Genomic DNA, 7,046 nt, shown 5'->3' on the forward strand with positions numbered 1-7,046 from the left:
CTACCACACACACACACACCGGTCTTTTCCCCTTCTCTGGTCCTTTTCTTTTCCACTCCCTGTTTCTGCCCTCTCCCTCCCCCACAGGCTGTGCCTGTCTGCAACTCAACATATCTCCTATACAGTGAGTAGAAATCTATCCTTTAGACTGTGTAAACATGTTTAATAAAATGAAAGTTAAAGAATTTTGTATGCCCCAGCTACCCCAAAAGAGCCTTTACAACTATGACCTGTCATGGGACTTTAAACTCAGTGGTAGGAACTTGCAAGTTTATATATAACATATCATTTGTATTACCAATTTTCTTTTATTTTGTGCCTTGTGTAACTGAATGCAGACAGCACAACTGAACAAAACTTTGCTTGTGTTATTTACGTAGAGTAAGTTACAAATGATGTTGCTACCACTTCAGTGGCTTCAGTATTAGAAGGCTTCTTCTGTCATGCAAGTATACAAAAATAACTTAGAGAAAAGTGTCTTTGGAGTCTTTCGCAGTGTCAAGTGGCAGTAAAATCTTCTTGGTTTGCAAGCCACGTCATTTTGAATAAAACACTTGATCTTTTGACCTCTGCCCCTGCCGTCAGCAGTTGAAATCACTGACTGCCAGGACTGGCATGGTGTTCTGGTTATATATGTGTAATATGAAAGTTTTTGCACCCCATTAAAGACAACATAGGTCTTGGTGTTCCCTGTGAATGTGGTAATATTTACATAGGTCAAACCATTCACACTGTTGCCAAGCATTGTGCAGAGCATTCTTGGCACATTAAACAAAGGGAATTTGAAAAGTCAACCACTACTGAACACTGCCTAGAAAACAAACATAAAATACAATTTAAAAACGAGTTTTCACTCTAACCACATCATACTGGGAGTCTGTCATCAAATAAATGGCCAAAATTAAAATAAACAGCAATAACTTGAACAGAGACCAGCAGTACATGCTTAGTGGGTCATAGGGTGGGCTTTGGACATTGAGCAAAAGCAAAGACATAGGCTTGACACTTGTAGGGATGCAAGAGCAGAAATTTCAAATCTGTCGCCAGCTGCCTGCGCTAAGTGACACCACTTGGTCCCACAGCTGAATTCAGCCACTAAGAGCTTGCCTTCTGTGAATGCAGCACTCTGACCTTCTTTGGCAGGTTCCAGATGCTCCATTACATCTATAAAAGTAGAACACCGTGCCAGCCATGCCAGTCAGTGATTTCAACTCCTGTTGATGATGATGACAGAGACAGCTGTCAAAAGCTCACGTGTTTTATTCTAAATGATGCAGCTTGTAAACCAAAAAGATTTTACTGACTCATGAAAAAAAGTTTTGTTTATGATCAGTCTTGTGATGGAAAACTTATTTGCTTTAATGTTATATCTGATGGCTGGGTGCATTACTGTCATCCTTTTAATTTTTGTGTAGGTCTTACACGTGATGTCTTTCATAGTCTGCCATCCAGATTTAGGTGTTCTACTATATCATTTAAGACAAATGTCAGGATGATCCCTTTTAAATGACATAATTGAATACCATAGACAATCTGATCTTGTGCCCTGTCTTTGATGGCCTTATAGTGGACTGAACATAAACCTCAAAAATTTGTTCTTCCTATGTCCAGAATCCAGGCCTCTCTAACATATACTGTCACATGCTTAGACATATGCTTTCAGAAACCTTTAATGGAACCCAGCCTGTTGCTTTTAGAGGTTGAAGTAAGTGTAACACAGATGTATATACACACCACCACCAGCAGTTGCCCATATAGAAATCTTATTTTGTAGATTAATTGCTTCACTTCTTAAAGGAAAGTAGTAATATTTTTAGCTCAACAGATTAAAGGACAGATTAAAGGATAATCAGCAGGCTTACTTTAAAGTTTTTTGTTTACTGTCCTGTAAACCATTGCACCAGTTACAAGACCCCTCCCCGCCCCCCTCCCCACTTTGTTGATGCTTTTCTCAAACACAGAATGAGTTAGTTGATGTTTGTAAACAGCTGTAAATCACCATGACTCCTGCCAAACAATTGGCAACTGCTGTAAATAGGATTGTTGGGAGAGATCTCGAGAGTCATGTACCAGTGTTACAAAAGATATCTCAGGTACTGTCCTTTGCTGTGACCCTCTCTCCTCTGCAAGAAGTATGGGGTTTGTTATGACTTGTCCACTTGATTGCAACTGCTGTGTCAGTGGGAGGTCTGGGCATACTTTACATGGTAGACAAGGACCAGGGAGGACTCAGGGTGTCGCACTAAACAACAGGTTCAAAGTCTTCCATTGAAACTGATCTAGTGGAACTCACTTTACCTGTTAGAAAACCTGCTATGTAGTGAGAGAAAAGAAGGCCAATGCAAAAGGTTATGAGCCTATTAATCATCAGTGTTTAAAACATATGATGAATAATGGTACTGCTTAGGAAAATGGCAGCAAAGGACATGAAGAAACACAAGGTGCACTCGGTGTGTAAGCCTGGGGGCTCTATTCAACATGTAGAAGAGACTGTTTCAGCAGCCATTGATGGAACAAGCAACTGCAAACTGTGGCACACACTGAGACAAATAGTGTGTGTTTTCAGGGCTCTGAGGTCATACTGGGATCATTCCATTGACTGACAGAGGTGGTTCAGAACATTAGTCCTGTTCACAGAGATCAATGAAATCTCACAATTTGCAGCATTGTCCCCAGAACTGATCGTGGCCACATGGTTCCAGGCCAAGTGGAAGGACTGTACCAGAAATTTCAAACATTCTGTGACAAATTAGGCTGTGACTTCCTGGATTTATGTGTTAGGACTGAGAAGTGTAGGGTCCCCCAAATGGGTCAGGTGTCCACTACACATGAGAGGCTGCTACTCAGGTAGCTGATTGTGTGTGGGATGCATGTGAGGACTTTTTGGATTAGGTAAGTCTCCATTCAGTTCACATAACAACAGCAGCAGGAAATCCAGCAGTATTAGTGTAAGATCCAAAGGAATGTCCCCACAGGCTAGAATATTAAAATCCTATAACTCACATCATATAAGACGGAGCATAGAGGCAGAGCAGTGAAGAGATGAGAGCTGCACATGCACGGCAGCAGGGAGCGAGCAAACAAAGTCCATGTAGTAAATATTGAAACCAATTTCAATCAGTTGTCATGAGAGAAATATTAATTCACATCTTGATGACATTGTGTCCACTGCTCCACCGATTTACTCCGCGTGACATCAGGAGACAAACAGCTTTGTGAAGACGTGAAGTACAATTTTTCTCAACATGGCAATTGTCTAACGACAAGATCATTGAAACTGCTTGCAATAATTATGGTTTATTGCGATTTGAACTGTACTGTAAGCAAAAATTTAATACACAACAAAATTAACTTCAAGCACAAACCGAAATCATTATATTTCCTTGACAACTGCTTCTACTCAATATAATTTTTAAAAATGTATATCAGAAATGTGTATTGATGTGTTTGACTGTAGTTATGTGTAATCACTGTGCATAAAAAAGAATTAGTGGTAGAAAAGACTAATGAAAAGACTGTCATAAAAATGGTCAGTAAGTTGTCAAATTTTTCGTAGTTAACGGGCATTATGAATGTAAACTAATTCGTTCGACATTACAGTGAGAGACCACATTTACAATCCAATGAACAAGTGAACAATTAACGATCATCTGCAAATAATTCCAGGGAAAAATGATCGATATCTCGCCAAGTAACAGTTACTGTTAATTTAGGGCCTTATCCAATTTGTACCTTGTAAATTACAGGGGTTTACATGTGGAAATATTGGACTTCTGACGGGTTTATCCAGCTGCATTTTCACGTATTATTAGAGCATACAACATGGAGGGAGAAGCTTAACTTCTCCTTGGGCAATATGTTGAACATTATAGCCTGCGTAATTCAAAGGATACAAAGTCCTAATCAAAAATGCTAGGAAATTCTCATTATTGTGTACACAACTGATATGTTGACAAACACATTTTTTTAAGCCACGGGTCTTTAAAACTAAGAAATATTATTACTTTGTTCCAAAGTCTACATCAGAATACCACCGTCACTTCTATTTGAATCTGTTCCCAAACAACCTCATTGTAAATTTACTATGATAGGTTCTAGGCTTATATCCATCATCACTTCCCTGTCAAATTATTATTTCTGAAGCTTTTCAGCATGCTGCACAGACTGTGCCCACATTAGAGGTGAGATGTTGTCTATTGCCTCATGCACAAACGATTCACTGAATTTTATCTTGAATGTTTTTTTTCCTCCCTGTAATAACACGGTTCACGTTTCCGTCGCACTTCACTTAGCGTACACCGGGAACTGTGTCCTAGGCATGCCCGATGTGAACTGAATGGGCATGGCCCGTGCTGCCTGAGTTGTTGTTGTTCCGCCAGCAGAGGTCGCGGCTGAATTCTCGCGTGCCCTCTGGTGGACGGGACTCTACTTGCGGCAACTACCATCCATGACGCGCCGTCCCAATGTGCGCCTCCCGCGATCTTTCTGGTGTCTACTGCACTCCCACATAGCCTTATCCACAGTGTATATGACTTGGGACAACCGAGAGATCCGGGAAAAACACGGAAAGTTTTTCATCTGGGAGAAAACCGGGAAAAACCAGGGATATTTTTAGAATTCCGGGAAGTTTTCATTGTTTTAGTTTTCAATTAAATTTTTGTAATTTTGACTGGTAAGAACCATACTCTAACAAAGGATATTACTGAATCCTGCTACTGCAGAATAATACTTCAACAATAAAACATAAACGAGAGAAAAAAGGAAAATAAATTGAAAATGCGTCAAAGGCTTTAGGAAGACTGTGCAGTGCTTTATAACAACAAATTGCCTCCAATGAGTGTGAAGTCGCAACTGTTTACATTCGATTTGTTTTAGCAGTTACGCACAGGCTCATACGCATGCGCAGTAGAGTCACATTTGAGTTGTAGATTCTCCCGCTCCTGGCTACAGGAATGTGGCTGTTGGCTGTGCAAGCAGTCGCAGCAAGCAGCTAGATGCTACCGGGAAATGGGGGCGCCAAATTCATATTCTTGAGGAAAAAAACTTGTTTCACAAAGTACCTGGCATCCAGCCCATGGTTGCCTATCGATTATTCATATGGTTTTGAAACGCTTCCCTCTTGGCTCTTGAACATTTTTGAACTCATTTTAAGTTGATTTCTGAATGAATCATAAGTTGACTTTTGAATGCATGCATAGTGTACATGATGTCTGTCAGGAGAATCCTCGATGCATCTAGAAATAAACTTTCCGCAGACAAAAGGGGACGGGGCTATACGAGCTGAGGGAGTAAAGCCGAACGGATGAATGCCAATCGCTGTCTGATTATACACTTGATTGGGTTTGCGAATGAACAGCATTGTTATAATTAGTAGTGAAATTCATAGATTCAGACTACCAGAATGGAAATAAACGACTGACAGGAATAACAGGTGAGAAAGATTACGTATTATCTTCTCAGTGTATCCAAGAAAACAAAATTTTGACAGAAAATTTTTGGCCAGATCGCTACACTAGTATGGACTACTAGTACAGTCCCCGGCTACCAGCCGTGTAAGTTCTATTCTGGAAGTAACGCGGAAAACATGTTGTTCGAACACGTAATAAGGCCTAACCAGAAAATAATCGCGGGATAACTAAACCTGTGATTCTGGCAGGGTTAGTGAAGTTAATCGGCAAACAAATTTTGACAATGGCAGCAATAGCTACAGAATTGGTGATGACAATACTGTTTGTTAGAGCGAGGAAGGAGAAGAAACGGGGACATCACACAAATTATGGAAGAATAAGACGATTCCAAATTTATATAAAAATTTCGCAATACTACTTTTCGATCTCATGCTTGAGAAGCTGATACATATGAATGAAATGTGAAACTATTTCCTACCATCAAGCTTTTTGCTTGTGGTAGGCCTAATAGGCATTTGATATTGGTACTTATTGGATTATATTCTGTCGTGTTATAAAAACGGCCATTTGTGCCAAAACAGTCTCATTTATTTGGTGTGTGTTAGAAAATTGCTGCCATATTAGAAAGGCCTATATTCTTTTATCTAGTAGACAGTGACAAAATAGAAGTAATCAGATCGAGAAACCACACTAGTCTTGGGTATTATTTGTGTTAACAGTTTTTTCAGTATTAGATAACGACATTTCAAATTTTCATGTAGCAAAAGATTTGACAAACTTTGATGAAGTAATAGATCCTTTTGCAGAAAGGAAAGCACACCATGTAAAGTTGTAGCAAGATTAGAGAGAACAAAATTCTAGGAGCTAAGGTTTGAAGAAACGTGTAATTTCTTGCTTATCTCTTGTCAGTATTGGTTTTATACATTTCCTATATTTAATTTTATGTCACACAAAGCAGCAAGTTATTAACTAATAGGCAATAAAGAGTTCAGATTTTCTGAAGAGTTCTTGTTCTCTAGACTACAAATAATCCCATCTGCTATTAATTGCGAGATTTTTTTAAAGAGGGGCAGGCTGTCAAACTGGCCAACTGGGAGCAGGAGAGGCATCACAGGACATTTCAGTTTCCACTCTCCTGAATATAGTTTGGACGCGAGGTAGAAAAATGCTTATGAAGAGATGTGGCACTGCACTTTGGCATACTTAAGAACAAATAATATGTCTTACATTTCCTCAAATATATATGTTTTATGTTTCAGACTTTTCAGAAAGATGTGCGCTACAAGGTGAACATATTTTGAAAATTCGATTTTTTTAAATATTGACCCAGTTTGCAAACATCGTAGATTCGGGACTGATGCGCAGAGCAGTCTGAGTTATAGTGGGTAGTCTATAAGTGACCCGTGTTTACATTTAGTGATTCTGCTGTTTCCCCTTCGTTTACTTTCATGTCAAATGAAAACAAAATGGATATCTGTGGCCGCGAGCTATCAAGTGAATTAAAACACATTCACATAAATACGGAAGGCTGAAATATGTCATTAGTTTCAGATTTTATTTTATTTCCACCTTTCTGACAGTCAAGCATTAATCGCCTTGTGGAACAATGAATTTATTTTTGTCTGTTTGCTAAAGAAA

This window comes from Schistocerca piceifrons, chromosome 1 (assembly GCF_021461385.2).
Source record: "Schistocerca piceifrons isolate TAMUIC-IGC-003096 chromosome 1, iqSchPice1.1, whole genome shotgun sequence".
Lineage (NCBI taxonomy): Eukaryota > Metazoa > Arthropoda > Insecta > Orthoptera > Acrididae > Schistocerca > Schistocerca piceifrons.